At 42.4% G+C, this 19,626-nt stretch overlaps 1 long non-coding RNA gene across 4 annotated transcripts in view; it reads left to right on the forward strand.

Moving 5' to 3' along the window:
- Positions 1-3,109: 3,109 nt before the first annotated feature.
- The window catches only part of LOC134549793 (uncharacterized), a 31,347-nt gene continuing 14,830 nt past the window's right edge, over positions 3,110-19,626 (forward strand). For 3 of the 4 annotated variants that reach the window (XR_010080183.1, XR_010080180.1, XR_010080182.1), the window contains exon 1: positions 3,110-6,064. This is a non-coding gene — a long non-coding RNA (uncharacterized LOC134549793). Of the gene's footprint in view, positions 6,065-9,869; positions 9,978-19,626 lie in introns of all 4 variants that reach the window. The other variant, XR_010080181.1, reaches the window with a different exon arrangement.

A 19,626-nucleotide genomic window follows, 5' to 3' on the forward strand; every position in this document is an offset into this window, starting at 1 on the left:
TGGTCACGCATGAACCTGAGGTAGGTGCTGTGAAATGACCTGGTATCTTGCCTGTGGTAAGGGACTGGGGAAATGTATGCCATAAATGGGCTCTCCAGACCAGCCCTGACCAGGAGCAGCACATTCCAAAGGGAAGAACATGCACACAGAAGAGGGGTAATTTAAAGAAAGCCATCATATTTGCCTTTTTGGCACTCAATATTTATTTTACTGCAGTGTGTGAGTACCCACACTGTACAAATCACTGGACACTTGTGTGGAAGGCATTTCCATGTTATGCAGCACAGCACTGTATAAGGCAGAGGTTTTACTGCTGCTCCCCATGCAAGAAAGGAAGTCTCAAAAATACTGATGGTTTAATGCTCATATGCCTTTGCTTTGGTCTGCAGCAGCTTTGTCAAAGTTTCCAATCTACAGCACTTGGGTTTTTTCCTGATATTTGGGCTGACTTAGTTTAGGAACCCAAGTCTGCTTTTAATCAGTGTTTCGTAAACCAGCGTTTTTTCCTTGGAAATAAGTCAAGCATTGGTATCACTGAAGTCACTTGCTCCCTGAGATGAGCTGTCAGCTGCTGTGACACACTAGGGTCTGCTGACTACTCTGCAGACAGTTTCAGGCATTAAAGAATTACACATTTTGCTCTCTGTAGATAAGCCAGACATCCTTCAAACTGCAAAGGTTCACCTTTGGGATGGGCAGCACTTTTCTGAATTGAAACAGGATCCCTATGCTTATGCCCACATACAGCACTAATCTGCATCACAGGGGCCTTTGTCCAGTTTTATACATTCACATATTCAAGAGCAATTCAGTTCACCTAAAATTTTCAAAAATGATAGAGTCCTCAGATTACATCCTCAAAATTACATAGCTACTGTAAAAGGCTTTCACTGCAAGTCAGTTTTGAAAATGGGACATGCCTGACAAAATAAGAAAAGGTAACCATATTTATGCCTTGTAAAGCCATAGGGCATCATGCAGTGCTGCCATACAGGGTCCCAAGATGTCCCTTTGTCACACTCATTGAAGATGATGTACCACCCCTTTTGCTCTTGTGCACAGTATTTACGTTCTACTATACTCTCATCTCCTCTGGGGTGGCTCTACCTGGTCCTTCTCTCTGAGAGCCCATAGGGAGAGCAGTCCAGTGTAGACCATTGCTTCTGAATGCAGTGTTTTTAACAGAATGAGTTCATTCACCTGGCACAGGGGGCTGTAGAAAACTGCAGAACAGCATGTGGGGTGCAGCAGGACAGGTGTACTGTTTACTGGAGACAAATCTAAGCATGTGTTCAGGGGCACTGCTGGGCTGCTGCTGTAACCCCTCAGTCACCAACAGACACGCAGCTAGATAATTTAGCACTAGTCTTAATTGTACATAATATAGGATAAGCAAGACAATAATCCCTTGTTTTTGCTCACTAGCACCGAGCTGGCTGTAAGCTGAGTCACACATGGTTTCCTGCAGTCTGCAGCAGCCCTTGTGCCACAGCCTCCTCTGCCCTGCACTGAGCCAGAAGTGGTGTAGGGGCACAGGTTACTTGTCTCCAGAGGGCAAGCCCTGCTGCCACTGGACAGCCTGTTCTCTGAAAGGCTTGAGCTGCTCAAAGGGCAGAGTTGCTTCTCAGTGACTCAAAAAGTGCTTCTGCACATGCTTAAAGTTGGGGATGTGGCATGGGAGGACTTTTTCTTCATTCACTGCTTGCAAGAAGACCGATTTGAAATTTTTAAATGCTTCTCCTTCTACCAAGTATATTTAATCTGCAGGGATATACCCAGCAAGTTATTTTTTTCTTCCTAGAGTTTATCTAGCTGTTTCAAGAGACTGCTTCATGAAAATTGTTATCTCAGTGAATGTAGCTTGTAAACCTTTCTGATGACCCAATTAATTTTGCTAAAGTCTCTTTAGTAGAAGCATTTCCTACATAAAGGCAAGGCACTCACTGTCACTGAATGAATTTTTAAATGCCTCTGGGTTTGGGGTTTTTTTTCATTTTTCTTTAATGGTCCTTGTTGTTGACCCATCTGATATCATGACTGGAATATAAACTTTTCTATCCACTGCCCGTGTAAAACTGAAAGTATTGATTCAATTGTACACTCAGCTTGTTAGAGGCTGTCTGGTAGCTGCTGCTCTTCTGCTGCTTACTGAATGAAAAGCAATTCTGCTTAGCTTTTCCTGCAGAAGGTATCCTGCTGGCTTTTCACACCACAGGCTTGCTCCCAAGCCTTCAGAATCATAGGGATTTCATCACTGATTTAATTAATCTTTTGTAATTATTTACTTTGTAAGGTAGGTTATAGGCAGTAAGGTGATAGAGAGTCTGATCCTGTCTGTACTAAAGTCAGTGTAAAATGTTAATGGATTTTGACGTGACTGGATTAACTCATTCGTTGTAGCTGTATTTGCAGGGTGGTGAGGACTGTGAAACACACCTCTCATACCTGCCCTGGCATAGGTCATACACACAGATTCTAGTCTGAAATCCTTATCCATAATCACATGGGAAATCATAGATTTAATAGACTTACCAAACAGTCTCCACAAAACCAAAGCATCGCCTGGCAGTTCTCATATCAGACATTCAAGGAGTGACCTGTACACACCCAGGCATCTCCACCCAGAATAATTTCTTAGTTGTAAAATGTCAGGCTGAAATCATCCAACGTAAAAGGAAATATGGTGTGTCAAAATATGATAATCTTTGGATATTTAACTTATCAGCTATTGGAATGGATACCTGTCCTTTCCAATGATCTTGCTGGCAAATGAAAACTACTGGGTTTTTTCCTTAGCTTTGTCTGATGCAATGCTATAGTCCAAGGTAAATAAAAATGAAATGTATTCACTTCTCAATTGAACAATGTCAACTTTGACTGCTTTTCATATACCAAACATTTTATATATTTAAATCTGCTTTCTGTTTTACTCTCTACCATTGATGTGTTGCAGTAGGCATGAGCCTGGCATAGAAATGCAAGGAAAAAGAACCTCGAAGGAGCTGTGCTTCTGGCCAGTTTGGTTTGTTGATGTCATTCTTCATCTTGACTTGCTCTCCCTCTGACAGTACCTAATGTCTCTCATATAAGACTGGTTCCTTTTTGTCCTGCTAGGGAGAATTGTGTACAGTGGCATTTTTTAGGAGGGCATTTTTATAAATGTTCATGTATGCTAAACGAGCCATTCTGAGACACAGACCATTTGATCTGAGAGTGGAATTTAAACTTGGGAAGAAGCAATGGGACTAGAAACACTGGAGAACAACAGTACTTGCTACTAGCTAAATGTAGCTGGAAAGATAAAATGATTTTGTGTAAATAAGTCCACTCACCTTCTTTCAAAACTTCTGGGGCCAAATCTGACCCATTAATATTTTTAATTTTGTGAACTTCCAGTAGAAATATTGATGCCCAGGTAGGCACAGACTGACAGTCAGTGACTCATCAGTCTTACTTTATAGATTGCCTCTGCCTCTCAGCTCTTCTAATCAAATATTCATTGCTTGGAAATGCCCTCCCAGTGTGTCTTTGCTGGTTAATTAGAATCCCCTCACCCTGACTCTGGAACTTCTCCCTCAGACTGAATGGAGCAGACTTCTGCTTCGTACCCAGGCAAATCTTCCAGCAGCTCCCCAGGTTTGTACAGGGTGATGTTGAGCCCGAGGTGCTGCTGAGACCCTGCTGGCTCTGCTGTCAGCCACAGAGGAAGCCAAGGCAGCTTCTGATTGAACAAAACCCTCTGTCTTTATCAGTGCTCAGAGTCCCATCCCAGCCTACAAACTTCAGTGAAAGTTGTTGAAATGTGAAGAGGACTCCTGTTGGAGTGAACTGGAGTAATAGCAGTAAATTAAAAAACTTACAAGCAAACACACCTCACCAAAGTACAAACAAAAATCTTCTCCAGCTCCACAGATAACTTTCCATGTGGGCCTAAGTAAAATGTAAGCAAAGTCTGAAGATTAGATCTACCACTTTTCTCTGATCAAGACAAGCGCCTATCCAAACAAGTTTAGTCTAATGTGATCTGTCTTTCCTAAAATCACATTGCCTTTTGGCCTCTCTCTTTTTTTTTTTTTTTTTTTTTTTTTTTTTTTTTTTTTTTTTTTTTGCATCCTGATTATTATTTTCTCCAATATTTGTTTGAAAAAGTTGTACATGATAGAGGTCAGATGAAAAAACTGTGCTTTTTAAACCACTTCTTTTCCCAGCTCAAGATCTGAACCCAAATCTTTATCTTTCTGTCATTTAAGTGCCTGCACCATGTCCACTACTTCTTATATGTTAACATACATTGCAATACTTATGGAAGACATATATAACCTTGTACCATCATTATACACAGGTTTTCTGGCTGTTCAACATCAAATAAGATTTTTAAGAAGTTGAACCAGATGCAGTTTAAAACTCTCTCTATCACCATCCTTACATATGACTGCCTCTGCTCAGTACTGTCATTTTATCATTAGTTAACAAACACAGGCAAAAGTTTGAATCTGTTACATTTATTTGAGACTTTCAGATCAATATGAAGAGTGTCTTTGGGATTTTTTTCTTTCCTGTGCAAAAATGTCATCAATTATTAATCAAAGCAGACTAGACTTCATTGAAGATCTGGCTTCCTGCAGCATGATACAGTATACTTAAAGGTGCATTCTTTCTTAAACTGCTGCATGCTCGAGTAGCTTTTAATTGCAATAGGATATGGATCCCCTGGTAAAGCCTAAATGAGTGTAAGTGCGAAATATGGGCTGCAATGTTTTCACATGCAAAGAGTTTTATCCTATGCACTGAAACTGTGCAGAACAGGCTACACAGATGGTCCTGTGGGGCTTCAGCAGAAAGCCTGAAAAATTGTCCCGCTCTTCCAGGGACGGGCACGGCAGGGACGTTCACCCCTGTACAAAGGGCAAATAGGCCCCAAATTCAGATTGGCTTTGGAAGAAGAAATGGAGGCATGACAAAAGCTGAATTTCAAGGCTGGGTGTTTATTTCCTGAAGACATTCCTGGTGACCCTCACGCTGGCTAACAAAGAATCCTCAGCCTGCCAGGCCTGGGGTTACTGGGGGAAGTGGGGATGTGTGCCAGATTGGGACTCAGATCTTGCATCAGCCTTGAACAAGAAGCTTCCAGTATTTATTTTAAAGCTCTATTGGCTCAGTTGAAGCCATGCCTGTCATGATAATTATGTTCAAATGCAAGCTAAAATGACTTAAAGACACATTTAGAAGGACTGTGAACCCTGTCAGAATTGATAACTGAGGCCTCACTTCCTTTATTATTTTCACATGCTCAGTTTATTGAATATGTACAGAGAATGAATTGAAAACCAAGTGCTGTAGTTGTGAGACGTTTAAATTATGTAGTAGTAGCTTGAGACACTGTGGTTAGCCATTAAATAAATAATCGTAAACAGACCAGCTCCGAAAGATCTATTTCTATATTTATGTTTGTGGCCTAAGAGAGGAAATGGATGCTTTTCAATGAGAGAAAAAAAATTCATCCATCATGGGGTCCTCCAACTAAGGTATCTAGTGCCAGTATAAATGGTATTTTAAAACAGTATCAAATGGGTTTCTAGCATCTCCTAGGAGTGGACGGCAGCCAAGTTTCTTTGTATTACCTTTTTGTTTTCTATATGACGTAGATATTCATTTTGAGAGAACTGTAGGAACAGTTTGTTGTTTGGGCTTTCCTTTTTTTTTTTTTTCTCTCTTTAAGAAAATTGTTTTCTGTTAATTAAATTGGAATTCATCCCACTGAAACTCACCTGCCACAGAGCTCAGCAGGCAAGAAAAGGCAGTCCTGCTGGCCTTGGAAAATAGTAGCAATGTTCCAATTAATTGTAGTTGGACCAGAAAAATGGCACTTCTCACAATGATCTCATGGTTTCACTGTGTGCACTCAGTTCTTTGTGCATTTCTTTTTACAGCTGCAGCTCCTGGAGTCATGAGAGCCCTACTGCATTTCAGTTGTCCTTTTCAGAGAGAAAAGCGGGGAGAAGTTTCACCCTCTACCTGTGGATGAGAATGAAAAAGAGGACTCTTAGGACTCAGGCATGAGAAGGTATGTAAAGGCTCAGGTTGTCATAGTAAACTTACCCCACAAATGCTTTTTTTTGAATCCTTGCCTCATAAATTTGAGAGAGCAGAGGTTGGTTATGCTGCAGCAGAATCAGGCCCTATTGTTCAGAGCTGTAAGTTCAGTTATGCAGATGATTTCACAGCTGATGAGAAGTTAAATGCACACCTGGAATGTATAATCCTCAAGCACATGACTGACGTGGGACCTAACCTTCGTGAAGTGTCCTACCCCAGGATCTGTTTGGGCAAAGTATCCTGTCTATCAGAACACTTTAATGTAAGTAAAATGTAAGTTACTAAAGATGAAGTGCTTTTTGGATTCTGGTCTGTGTTTTGATAATTGTATTATTTAACTAATTTACATCTCAGTACGACTGAGAAAAGTGAAATTCAGACACTTTTTTTTTTTTTTTTTTCCCAGATCTGGTTAATTTAAGGTTTCCATTCTCAACCCTTAGCACAGTGCTGTAATAGCAGCAGTAAGAAGTGCTCTAAGGCAGTCCTTGGCTGTGGGGGCTACCTTTCTAGGGGAATATGTATGTAGAAGCATTTTTTGTTGTTTAAAGAAAAGGACCTTAACCTGCTAACTTCCCTTCCATTTCATGTGCTGACCTCACTGGGTTACATCAGCAGAGATCTGAACCCATGTGGGAAACCTGAGAAGCTGTATCCAAGTGTCAGCAATAGAACCTCCTATATTAATGCCTTGTAAATACAGGAACAAGCTGTTCTTTGGAAGGAAGAAAAATTGCACAGCTCTGTATGTGAATGATGGATCTGTTATACTTGCACAATTTCACTAAAAATTCTTCTGGCAAGAAAAATGCTCTGGGAAAGCATCCCTAAAAAATCCAACACTGCCAATAGTGTCAGCCATGCAAACACCACCTCTGTGTATGTCATCATATGTAAATCCTGCATAAATGTTTAACTGAGATAAATGTTTAACTGAATATTTCTGCTATTTTCCTCTCACCCTGAGAGCTGTTTTCATTAGTAAACAAATTCTAATGTTTATGTACACAGACACCCACTCTGTCTAGCTCCATCATTTAGCTTTTATTCTCTCTGGTGATGCAAGGCTGCAAGGCTGCTGTGATAGCTCCGCTGAGGGATGCTGCCTCCTAAAAGAGAGCTTTACCAGTGGGGTCAGATGATAAAAACTGGGTCAGTGCTCTGAAATGGATACCTAAAGTTCTTTTAATCAAAAGCAAAAGACACTGCTAGGGTCGGTCCATGATTGGAGGAGATACAGACAGGATAGAAAGCAAGGCCCTCACTGTCTCTGGAAGTTAATCCCAATAGAACAAGAGTTGCCTTTACAGAAGAGGAAAATTACTGCAATTAGGTACTTGGCATCCACACAGTCCTGGTGAGCAGAGGAGTCCACAATGGATTATGCAGGTAGGTACTGTGTTTGCTCCTGGAGGCAAAGCCATGGTGTGGAGGTGAGAGGTTTCTTCGAGGCTGGAGAGATTCTGGAGAAGAAACAGGGAGAAAAAGAATATTTTGTGATGCCACACTTGCTGCTGTGTCCCCTGGAGTCCTGTGCCTGGAACAGAGGAAGCTGTGAGATGCTGACTGAAGCTTCAACAGTTTTTTCCTCTCTCTGGCTGGTGACTACTGTTGTTAAAATACTCTTTTCAGCCATCCTCCTCATTGCTCCTACAAACCACAAGAGTAAAAGTGGCAGGGATTGCCTTCCTTTGCCTGTGAGTTACTAGGAAATGTTTTATGTTCCTTTAATTTCTGTCCAAACTTTTGTTGCCTATAAATTATTTTCCTTGACCACAAGGGAGAACACTGCACTTGGTCTGCAGCTTGCACCATGCCTAGTCTTGTGCTCAGATGCTGTACTGATGGGCCAAATTTTAAAACTCAGTGGAGAGAAGAAGCAGGCTACATAAATATGTTAGAAAACCTGCAGAGTGTGTTTGTGGTTTGTAGCTGTTAGTGCTGTTTGCAGGAGAGTGTTTCTGTACATTGTGCTGAAGGACATGGAATGTGGAGGGTAAGGGGCCAGTGTTCACCAGATTTTGCTAGGAAAGACTCACCTTGGTGTGATTTGGTTGATAACCTGCCACAGAGACCTTCATGCAGCTGTCAGCAGACAAGTTGTGAGTAGGAAAACACAGTCCCTGGAGGATGCCACCTGACGTCGGTATGAGTCCACTCAGCCTCAGCCGTGCTCCGCCAGCCTGGTTCTGGGGCTGACACGGGTGAAGGAAACCAGCCCCAAGGCAGCTGAGGCTGTGGGAAGAGCAGTCTCATCCCTGGGTGAGAAAACCCACCGAGGCACAGTCCCTGTGAGCACATGCACAACTAATCTTACACAGCAGGGAACCCGTGGGGTGGCAGGGGGCTGGGGGAGGCAGCGAGGTGGTCCTGTGTGCCTGGCAGTGGGAAGCAACCTCTCTCAAAGCAGTTTTGCCACTGATATCAGCAGAGCACATGGTGGTGCCACATACAGGAGAATGCTCCCATCCTACACAAGCTCAGCTGCTCTGAGAGACGGGTGTCCTACCACAGTTTGGAGTAAAAATTTAGGGACTGGAGATAGCAGACAAAGCACAGAGCCATGGTGAAACAGAGCTCTGTTCTTCCATCTTTACACAAACAAAAGTCCCATTGAAAGCTCCAAGACATTGAGTCCTCTGATTGAAATATATATATATAAATACATGTAAAAATTTGATGTATTACAGTTTCAGCTCTACATTTTCCCTTGATTTTAATTTTCTCTGTGGAGTTCAAATACAGAGTGTTCCTTCACAGCTTATTTTCAAAGACATTTTTTTACTTTTATATTTAAACTTATTTAAGGCCCTTAGATTTTTCTCCCAGCTGTGGAAGGCAAAGACAGGAAGAGACAGAACAGTCAAAGACTCTTTTACAGTCCTGGAACCTTTAAAGAGCATCCTTGAAATATAGACAAACCCCCCCCCCCCCCCCCAATAAATAATGCTTCAAAATTTTAAAGGAAGCTATCTTTTTGAATATAGCCTTTTCCCATTTTAAGGGTATAAAATAATTAAAGTGTGTATATGCATAATTATGCTTTGTCTTTATACCTGCAAGTATTGGCAGGGGAGGGTGGGTGTCTTGCTTTTGCTCCTGTTTTCTCTCTCTTATGTTACCAATCAGGCCCTGCTTCCCAAACAGGTGCCCTTGAAAAGGAGAAATGCCTGAGCTTATGCCAGAATCACTGTCCTTGTTCTTTGGCTAAACCAGGTTTCTGACATATGTCACATGCAGCACATGCCCTTCCCAGGCAGGTGACTTTCTTAGGGATTTTGTTCAGCTAGGATGGATGTTGCTGTCTGAGGTTTTCTTTCCATCCTTCCCTGAAGCGGATGTGACCACTTCAAATTTTCTTTGCTTGTTGTGGGGAGAAAACAACCAGGTTTTGCATTCAAGCAGATCCATGCAGAAACAAGCATCCAGGTGTGTCCAGGTGCCTCTCAGAAATCTGAGCATCCCTGGGTGGCTGAAGCTCTCATTAACGGGGCTGCAGTCTTGATCTCACCCATTTGCAGGTCGTAGGAGCCCAAGGTGCCTGGACAAGCTTATTGAATGCAGCTGGTAGAGGCAGCTGGCAGATGCAGCAGCTTGTGCAGCAGTTTTTGGGCTCTAAATCTGAGACTGGACAGGTAGAGGCTCTTGGGAGCTCTTTGCAGACTGTGAGTTGAGGGGACCATGTTCACTAGTGAGCTCTGGTAGCCCGGAGTTCATCTGCCCTCTGCAGCCTGTCTTGCTGTAAGATGCCAATTCACTGAAACTCTTTGCAGATATTTGCCTGTTTTTGTAACCATTTGCTTGAGTCACCAGTGGTGAGAGCACTCAACTCTGACCTGTATTGTGCAGACTATGACTTCAGCCTCCAAACTTATACCCAGGTAAGGCTTTTGCTTGCTTTCCCAAATACCTCAAGAATTTTTATGTACCTAACTTCATCCTGGACAGTGATTGGCAATGTCTAAAACGAAGTTTCTTTTTCCCTCTCAGACAGCAAAGTTTTATTTCTTTATCTTCCAAAAAACCTGAGAATTTTCATATTGTGAAATTTGATTTATTGTATCACATTTCTCCTTTACTGTTCTTCCTCTTCCAAAAGCCTCTTTCTCTATAGTTCTTCAGATAACTTGATATGTTTATATCTTGTCTGTATGACATTTGGAAGCTCAGTGGCTAGAGAAGAAGGCAGGGAAAGAGGCCACGTTCCCCCAGGACAGACACAAATGAGGTTGTTTTGTGGAGCCAGCCCACTTGTGGGGTGGGCTCTCTCCTGAACTGCTTTTCAAATGCTGCAAGCTTTGTGCACTAGCAGGACCAGTTGGGTTTGCTTTTTCAAGAGTAAAGTAAACTCTTAACAACCCTAGGGCATGTCTCTTAAATACTGAGGTGCAGGGGTATCAGTCAGACAACCTACGGAGTGTGGAGGTCACCCTGGAGGTTCCAAGGCTAGTTTCTCAGGGACCCTTCTCACCCTGGATAAGGGAGGTTTTCTTCCCATGAAGGAAAGTCCTCTAACTGAAGCTGAGCAGGACAGCTTGACAGACTCAAAAATGGGCTGTGAGACTCACAGAACACGAGAGAAAAGGGCATACTGAGTGGGAATAGTACCCAAAGGAAGATTCCCACTGCCACTCTGCTCACAGCTTGCCCTGAGTCCTCCTTGTCTCCCAGAAACAGTTGGTGCAGTAGCAGGGTAACCTGTTTGTGTGAGGAGGGGTAGTAGAAGGAGATGAAGGGAGGTGGGCACCATGGAGGAGTGGAGGATTTTTCTCCTCATTCATGGAATGGACACCTTTTCCAGCCCCCAGTGGAAGGGTACTGACAATTAGATATTTGACACTATCATTATATTTTGATCTCACTGGCCAAATCCATCAGAGTTTGAGAGAAATTTAGGAGTCTCAAAGTTAATTATATGTTCTCAGCAGATCTGTGAAGAGGTTCATTAAATCAAAAAGTTGAGCCCAGCCAGGGATCCACCAAGGGGGTTCGTGCTCTTAGTTCAGTAGTGTACCTGGTGCTGACCCAGCATCTTGCCCATCCGTATGGCAGTGGAAACAGAGGGTGGGAACTGATTATAGCTGGATGGCGAGGATTGTTGAGGAACATAAAATGAAAATCTGTGGAACCACCAGCTCTATTAATTTCACTGTTTTTTAAATGAGGGTGGGGGAGAAGGAGGAAGAGCAATCATTACTAGGATGCTTGTGATTATTAGGACAAATTCATAAGAGCCATGAAATTAATATTCCTAAGTGTGTTAAGTCTCTGGATGTTCTTATTCATAAGTCACTTTTTCTTTCCTCTCAGATCTTTTGCTAGATTGTTAAAACATAATTAGAGGCCCAGTTAGAGCTCAGGGTGGCCAACCACATGAATAGGACTGTATGTGAGCAGAAGCTCATCAGATAAAAGCTGAAAAGTAGAAGGAAAATCCCAGACAGGTCTAAAGAAAGTGTTTCCAGAGCCCAGGAAGGAGAGAGAAGCTGAATGTTCTGCCTGTATAGGAAATACATCTCTCCAGTTAGATTTTTCAGAGACATTACCCTGAAGGAGCTGTTGTGACTATTTCTTAAGTGTGTCAGAGACATATTTCTTAAGTGTGTCAGAGAGATGTTTCTTAGATAGTACATGTATTTCCACTCCCTTTTGCGACAGTTGCAGATTCTCAGCAATGCTTGTTATGAAGTCTTGTTCTCAAGAGCCTTTTAAAAAAAGCTGTAGAGCCACACTTATCCCAATTTCTATGGGGACTGGATAGATTTTCTGCATGTTATATGACTCTCAACATCTCATGAACAGCTCAAGTATTTTCTATTCAAAAATGGCACAAACCCACTTCTGAAATCAGAGATTTAAACATGACATTGAAATAGTCAACAAAATGTTTGTTCTTGATATTTTAAAAACAAGTAAACATGTTCTGCTCCTGCAAATACAGGTCATTCAGGTCTGCCTAGACTATAGGCTGCAGGACAGGACTTGGAACCCATTTGTCTCTTTAAGATGGGTGTTAGGGTCTTTTTCTGCATCACTGTCAGTTTGGATCATTCATTGTAACAGTACATGGGGTCTCCTTTTGAAGTTGGATTTCCTTGGAAGCACTATCAGACAGGTTTGCTTGGAAGCACTCATTAAAAGCACTGTGTGCCTTGAAGATCTTCTCCCATAGATATATAAGGCGAAGTGTGGTGGGGATAAGGAAGGGCCCATCATGTCGCTGGTGAGTCTGGTAGTGGAGGCAGGGAAAACAGCAGGGTTTTCCTTGGTCCTAGCCTGACATCTCTGCCAGAGCTGCCCTCCCATGGAGCCCCCATCTTGCTGTGACTCTGTCAGTAGTGGCAAGCACAGGAGCTCTTGCTCAGACTCTTGCTGGTAGAAAGTTTCTCTTTCTTGAAGAAAGAAAGAGCCTTGGGGCTGACTTGTTAATTGGAGAGCATCATTTTTGCTGATGGACTGCCTCAGGAGCTGCTCAGCTGGTGGCACTTGCTTCCCTCAGTCAATCTGAAGCAAAGTAAAACACTGTGCCGAACTCTACCAAAACACTGCACATCTGCCAGGCATTATAATTAGAAATAACCAGGTTCTGGAGGGGTTGTGCTGCTGAAGGCACTGGTATCCATCCAGGCTAGTTCCACATTTGGTGTACTGCTTTGCTGCCAGTACAGCTGAAGTTAACCCCTGAACATGATGTTGTCCAGGCAGTGACATTGCAGTGTGGCTGCACAGGCTGGGCGAGCAGGCAGTGAGTCCAGTTGGTTCTGTAGGTGCTGCCCATGATGCACTAGATTTGATATCTTGCTATAATGTCCTTTTGGCATGATTTGAGGGGTGAAAGTAATGGGTGTAGGAAGCATCACAGTCAACCCTAAAAGATTGAAAGCAGCAGCCCATGCAAGCAAGAGCAAACCTGCAATGTTGTCCAAAGCCCTTTTGATATAAGGCTCTTTTGTGCCTCTGGTTCCATATGCAGTAAGCCTATGGCTTCTCTGGTCTCTCGTTTGCTGGATGAGCATGAACTGGTTTTGTTACATGGCACCATTGTGACTGCTGGCAGAGCTCTCATTCACTTTGATAAATGACGTACTGAATAAAGGCTGCCGTTCTTCCATGGTGCTTCTTGGTGCTTTCACAGCACCGAGGTGTTATTTTCAATTCTTGGGCAACTTTCTGTATCCACACAGGAAAAAAAAAATTCAGGGAGCTCATTGTCCACACCTCGAAACAAATCAGAAGTCTTCCTCCTATACAAAATCCCCACAGTAAGTGGGGTGTAAGTGCTTGAAGACAGAATTCAGAATCCCTTGGGCCTTACTTGGCACATGGTGTGCTACAGAAATCCCCAAGCCATTTACTGCTTTTTGGAACAGGAAGACAGATTTAAACAGGACTCATAAAAATGTTTCCTTTGCACTTTCTGTTGCAAGCTGGTGCTCCTTGTCTTGTCATCTCAGCCTCCTTACTGATTTGTCTCTTCTTTTCTTCATACCCTTATCTCTGAAATTGTTTGGACAATTAGCTGTTTCTTTTCACCTCTTGTCCTTTTTCTTAAAATTAGGAATGTTAGATATCTGGAAGTAACGTATGCATAGCTCCTTCTCATCTTTTCCTTATTCTGACAGCATTTCTTAGGTCTGTCTCACACTCAGACCCATTGGTTTTGTAATACTGAAATACAGCTAATAAGCAGTATGGTAGGTATGATTTTTATCCAGACTAGTGTAAGTCATTATGATTTATTTTTACCTCAAAGGTGGCATGATTTTGGGAGCAGGGATGCTGACCTTGCTGTGGCCAGAAAGGATCTCTGCTGTAAGCAGCACTAGAAGTACAGAGCAGTGGCCTTCTCTTCCCTGCCTTGTCTTCAGTGACTGTGTGAACTCATTAAAAATTATTTCCCCAGTTAAACTGAACGCTAAGAATTAATAATAATCTAAAGCAATTGTAGTTACTTCTTCTTCTCTTCCTGGAAATTAGGAGTGTTGCTAGCCATGTTTACCTCAAAGCATTCAGACTTCTTTTTTGTTCCTCGGTAAAAGTGCACAGACAGCCACGTCTCTGTTCTGGCGTGGCAACACAATTAGAAAATCGTATCTTTAAATACCAATTTAATCTAATCTGGGACAAAAACAATAAAAGGCTTTAATCATAATTGCATGGTGCCTGCAGACTGTCACCAGAGGGCAGAGACAAGGTTGTTCATTGCCACGTGTGGATAGTTCAGAAATTAAATCCCCTTTTCACAAAGGCAATAAATTCTGTTCTTACTTGTGTCTTTTCCAAATATTTCAGCTCTGTAACCAGATAGCTCATTTCATCAGCATCTGTCAGAGACTTTCTCTTGCGTCTGTCAAGCTGTGTACAAAGGGGCAAGGAGAAATGTCTTTATAAACCTACATACACTTGACTTTGTAACATCACAGCTTATATGAAATACTAGCTCTAAATATAAACAGGTTACTCACTTTCCTTCACAGGGATTTTTCCACTGTTTTGTATTTATAGTGCGAACACTCTGAGGATTCATACCACCCTGGGTATCCACAGCAAGTATGGGGGAGAATTTACTGGGAATGCATCTTTGATCAAAAACTGCTCTCGCACATCATATGTAGAAAACTGGTATGGTTTCAGCTAAGAATACGGGGTTTAAATCCCAAACCAGTAAGTACAATTTGTACACTACCTACCCTGTGTAGGAAAGGCAGATTCTGAGAACTTCTCCATTTTCCATTACCTAAGTTGGAAAGACAGTGAGGGTTTTGAGAGCATCTGTGGCAGCCTATGAATTCATTTCTGTTCTGGAGAATACTGTGAGGGTTTTGGCACCAGTAAACCAGCTCAGTCTCAGACACTGGAGCAAGGCATGTCAAGGCACTCCTCACTCCTTTAAGGCACATCCCACCTTGACAAAATCCCTGGCAGCAGTGGGTAGTCATTGACTCAAAATAGCTCTGTCAGTGTTTCCACTTGAAGACTGGCATATGGAAAATCCTAGTAGAGAATGGGCAGAAGTACCACAGGCTGACTGTTTTAGCGAGAAAAGGCTTCCACCAAGGAAGAGAGACTCTCTGGAGTAAGAGGCAGAAGTAAGAGACTTGGAGTCCCTGTGTTTCCTACAAATATCACAGACCTGATGGCAGCATGGGTTCCTGATGGGAGGCAGATGTGCTTAGTGTTCTGCTTTTCCATGACTGCACACCTCCTTGTTGTAATTTATAAGCAACTTGGGTTTGTTTTTAGGAAGATGCTTTTAAAATTCCTTGCAATTCTCCCTGTTTGTTTCCTGGATAGCTAAACTGAAAACGAACATGTAAGGACTCTTCACCTTAGGAAGGCTGAAGCTCCTGGATCCAATGATGCCAGGCAGGAAACATGCAAGAGACCAGGATTACATACTTTGACCTGAGTACTGCCTTGGAAGGAACAAGGCAGGCTAGCTCCAAAGGACAGCATGGAAATGAAACAGAATTCATGAATCCTAGAGCACAGATCAAGTATCTAATATACTTTTTGTTTTAGCATATAATAAACATTCATCTTTGTATTTATTCCTCTCTGAAGAGTTAAAAAAGATCGGAAGAATTCATAGCTTGGAAAGGATGTCTCCTATGTCTGAACTGCAGTGATGCAGAAAGATCCTGGGTGCTATTTGCAGTATTCCAAGATCTTAAAATCCACCACTCTGCACAATGAAAACAAAGAAGTAAACTGAAATAGGACGATGTCCTAAATGTGACACAGGGGTCTCGTAGGAGGCTAAGTGGGTATGCAACAAGCAGATTCAACATCCACAATGTTGACCATGTTGGTACAGCTGTGATGAGCTTTTTTTTGCCATCGAGTCCCTCTTGTTCCCATCTCCTGCCATTTTGGTGATGAGCAAAGACATCAGCACATGCAGAAGCTCAGCATGCATGGGAGTTTGGCAAGAAGGCAGAGCAGCAAAAAGACTCAGGGAGCTGTGGTTCTTTCAGTGTGTCTGGTTTTAAGGAGCTACTGTGCAGGATGCGTTTGAGAACTTGATAGGCAACACTAGCACTCTTGCAGTTCAGATAGTGATGTTTCCCTCTCCTTTCTCTCTCCACACTGCTGCTGGCATGGTACTAGTGCCATCCCCAGGGCATGTGTTTTTCCATGGACATCTCTTCGCTACCAGGTTCCAGACAGCTCCATAGAGGGGAGTTGCTCCTCAAGCAAGAGGCAGAGGCTCTATCCTGCTCTCTCGTTTCCATCCATCCTGTTGTTTAGATAGCTAATATGATCAGGGGTCAGATGCTTATGTATTTCTAAACTTATATTTTGGATCAAGAATGGAATAAAATATGTAGGAAAGCAGACTTGCTCTTTCACCCACCCCCTTTTCCTGATGTCCTAAGGACTTAATCAGAGACCAATTTTTCCCCACCTTACCCCAGGATATTTTGTTTTTTAACTAGAGAATACCCTAGCTCAGGCAATGGAATAAGGGAAAGGAGAGGAGGGTTCTCAAAGCATATCGTAAATATATTGTAGAGTAATGTTATTTTGACCTGCAAGCTAATGTTTGGGATGTACATTTGTTTATTTATGTTTACATCTTTAAACCTTAAATTTTTGTAAAGTGATCCAACTGTAACTCTGATCCCACTTACTTGCCCACAGTTTTAGATTAGTTTTATGGTCATGGTATTGAACCACCTTAAAACAGAGGTGAGGTAGTTTGACTACAGTAACGATTTATTTCAGTGCTCAGTCAGGCTTGTGTTATTTTTCAGTGCATTTTTCATGCTGAACATCTAATACTTAGATTTTGAATTATTGCTGTGTCTGTAGCTTTTTATCCCAAAATGCTATTTTGAACTGTCTCCCTTCAGCTATACCCAGCTTTGGTTTGGGAGAAGTTTTGTTACACAGAGCAGTGCTGCCAGGCTACATGATGAACTGCAAGAAGACTGAAGAATGCTGCTTATTTTGTTTTTGCTTATTCTAGTAGAACTGAGCCCAGTTTTTCACGTCATGACTATGGAGACAGAATTTCTGACCTAGCTTTCTGCTCCCACAATTTTGGGACAACCAGTGCTTCCAGAAAGTTGCTATCTGTCTTCTGAGGTGGATCCACAGGTAGACAGCAGATGGCTGCTGCCAGTGAAGTTGATTTCTGCCCAGTACCACTAAACAACCAGATTTGGAATCTATAAATTATCTCTTGGGTCTGCTGTTCATCACTTCAGTGCAAGGGCTTAACTGGAGTTAAACCTTCACTCAGCATGTGTGGAAACACTTTTAATCAGAAGCAGGGAATCATTGGACCAGCTTGCCAAATCAGATTAGGAACAGTTTTTATGACCATTGTGAGTATCGTAAAGTGCCTGGACATGGGAAGCATCAATATATAAACAAGATATGTCCTGATTTTTTTATTATTTTGGCCTGCAACAGTAAAAAGCATTTGAAAGGCCAGAACCTTTGTAGTGCTGAATATCCTCAACTCCAGCTGCACTCCTTGAAAGCTGATGTGCTCAGTGACTCCCCAGGAGGCCCATCTGGTAACAGCCCCACGCTGCTCTCCCTGCCAGGGAGCAGCCACTACCACCCCAAGAATGGAAATTAAAAGAGCAACCTGACTCCATTGAGAACCACAAGACATTCCTTGTATGTGAAATTACTTCATATTCAAGATTTCTGCATAGCTGTGCTGCCACTTACAGAAACATGTTTTCACAGCTTAAATACATTCACCCCCACTGAACCTTAGATCTCTATTTAGAATTTGACATGTCTTCAGGAGATCTTCAGGACCCATATAGGGTCCTGAATATATGTGAACTAAGCAGTGACAGGAAGAAAAAAGCCACTCCTGGAAATTAAAACATAACTGAATTTAGATCAAACACATGGAAAGTCTGGTTTCTGCCCTACAAGGTTAATCACTATTTGGATTTTTTTGCCGTGTGAGATTCCTTGTGTAATTGCTGAAAGGCAAGATCAAAACCCAACATCATCTTTTGAGTGCCAGTCACGCCTGGATAAAAACAAGCTGGATCAGCCCTAATGATATTTGCTCCCAGACATGCTGCTCAAGCTCTGACTACGTTTGGGATAGGAAGGAATTTCCTCATGTGGTGAATTGGCAAAACCTTGGGATTTGTCTTGTTCTTGTGCATTGCTCAAGGACCATTTTTTGGAGTCTTGTTTCACATTCTTTGACTTTCTGCAGCCTTGTGATCAGAGCTAAATACTCAGCTTTTCCCACCACTGGGCCCTGCCTTGTTTCTTCTGGTTTACCAAACAGGCATGGATGAATCTCATTTTTCTGCATTACAAAGATACTCTAGCAATGGCAAAAGTAATCTACATTATTACTTACCTAGAAATAAGATACAAGGAAAGGAAAAGGGCAAAGGGAATAATAAGCTGCACCAGTCAGCTACAGCCTTCAACTTCATTCTCTGGAAAACAAATGAATTGCAGGATGCTCCAGTGTACAGAGGTATGGTCAAAGTACCCGTTATGTTGAGGCAGCACTACATGTAAGGAGCAACCTCTCTGTTTTCATGTGTTACTAAATCATTGTCACTGTTCAGTATGAAGCAAAGGAAATATTTCCTAAACCTCACAGTTAATGACAAAATTCCTTTATTATTCTCTTGCTGTTACAGATATGAAAATGGTCTGCAGGTCTGATACTTGATTACTCTTCTTATTTCAGGTGTATTAGTTCCAGATTTTTATGAGCAACCCCAGTCCTTTCTTTTGGTGTTCTCAGCAACCTTTGTGTACTTGAGCCTAGCATGATGCCAGTGTGAGGCTTTGTACTGGACTGGATGGGAACCAGCCAGTGACCTTTGACTTGGGTTGAGTAAGGCCAACAGCTCGATCCAGCAACAGCCCATGCTTCTCTAGCTGTTTTTTTCTGCAAAAGTACTCATGTTTTGAACAGCAGTCTCTGGCTTGTTGTACACCTCTCCTACAAAAACCTGTGGTTTGAAACCTACCAAAACCAGACAGCTATGTAAACTTGTCTTGTGAGCATGTAAGCATATAAGAAAAGTGAAAATTGGAGCACAAAGAGAAGAGTAAATTGAATCTTTCCTCCCAAAGCAATATTAACTTCAGCCTGTTGTAATAGTAAGCAATGTTTACATTAGTTCAATACCTAATTCCATTAGCTACAGTTACACTGGTCCATTCTGTGGAATTGTGGGGCACTTTCCCAGATAGAGCACTGCTGTCGTCCCTTCCCCCTATCACCTTGGCAGTGGTTTTTGAGTTTAGTATCAACTCTGCTGTTTATGGGCTGCCCCGTGGATCAGAGGCTGACGATGATGCTTGTGCAGGACAGCAGCCCCCACACAAATCCAGCAGGCATAACCACAACTATGTGAACAGCAAAGTGCTCATTGCTGCTGTTGGCTTCAGCATCACCCAGCATGCAAAGCTTAAAGGGCCCTTTGACAGGCCTCAGATCATACTGAAATCCTTTCACTGAGATCTGCTTTGCCCCTGTCCTGCTGCTGCTGAAGTCCATAGCACAAGTGCTCTGCCCTC

The sequence above is a fragment of the Prinia subflava genome, chromosome 4 (assembly GCF_021018805.1).
Source record: "Prinia subflava isolate CZ2003 ecotype Zambia chromosome 4, Cam_Psub_1.2, whole genome shotgun sequence".
NCBI lineage: Eukaryota > Metazoa > Chordata > Aves > Passeriformes > Cisticolidae > Prinia > Prinia subflava.